The following is a 1,128-nucleotide window of genomic DNA, read 5'->3' on the forward strand; positions in this document are numbered from 1 at the left end:
TCTGTGGCCTTTTGAAAACTGTTCCTAAATCTTACTTTTCTTTTTCTCTACAGTAGAAAAAATAAAAATATGAATAATCTCTTTCTCTCTCTCTCTGTAGTCGCTAAATCGTGTCCAACTCTTGCGACCCCATGGACTGTAGCCTGCCAGCCTCCTCTGTCCATGGAAATTCTCCAGGCCAGAATATAGGAGTGGGTTGCCATTTCCTTCTCCAGGCAAAGAATAGGGTCAGCCTATAACTTATTGTCCAGCTGGGACAATTTCTGCATGTTTCCCTCAGACATTCTTTCAGGTCCTTTTATGGGGAATTTTTGCTTGAAGTTTAATACATATATAGAAAAGTGGATTTTCAAAAACTGAATATATCTATGAAATAGATTTATTATGAAATAACCAGATTTAAAAATCTATAAAATCAGTACCCAGACTAAGGAATAGAGTATGACCAACCAAGCTCAGATATGTTCTTTTTAAAAAAAATGTATTTGGCACAGCATCTGGGATCTTAGTTTCCCAACCAGGGATCAAAGTGGGGCTCCAGCGGTAAGCATATCAAATTCTAAGCATTGGACTACCAGGAATTCCCTAAACTGAAATATTTTTGAGAATGCAAGGTGGCATTATTTTTTAACAGCTACTTGAGGTATATTGATATACAATAAACTGTGCATATTTAAATTTACAGTTTGTGCTTCTTTCAGCAGCACATATACTAAAATTGTACAGAAAGGATTAGCATGAGCCTTGTGCAGGCATGACATGAATTTGTGGAGCACTCCATATTTTAAAAATAATAAAATAAAAAATAAATTTACAGTTTGATGAGTTTTGGCATATACCTGTGAAACTATTCACCACAAAATAATAAAAATATTCACCATCTCAAAAAGTTTCCTTGTATCTCTTTGTAACTTCTCCTTTTACCCCTACCTTCCCTATCTTCAGACAACCACTCATCTGGTTTCTGTTACATTTGTGTTTTATAGAATTTTATATTGACAGAATCAGATCTTAGTAGAAAAGCTTTCAGTTTTTCACCATTGCACATTTTAGCTATGGGCTTGTCATATATGGCCTTTATTATGTTGAATATGTTTCCTCTATACACTGTTTGGGAGAAGGCAATGG

At 35.0% G+C, this 1,128-nt stretch overlaps 1 pseudogene; it reads left to right on the forward strand.

The window, feature by feature from the left end:
- The first annotated feature begins 688 nt into the window (after positions 1–688).
- LOC138987658 (U6 spliceosomal RNA) lies at positions 689–787 on the forward strand (annotated as a pseudogene).
- Positions 788–1,128: the final 341 nt, after the last annotated feature.

Source organism: Bos mutus, chromosome 4 (assembly GCF_027580195.1).
Source record: "Bos mutus isolate GX-2022 chromosome 4, NWIPB_WYAK_1.1, whole genome shotgun sequence".
NCBI lineage: Eukaryota > Metazoa > Chordata > Mammalia > Artiodactyla > Bovidae > Bos > Bos mutus.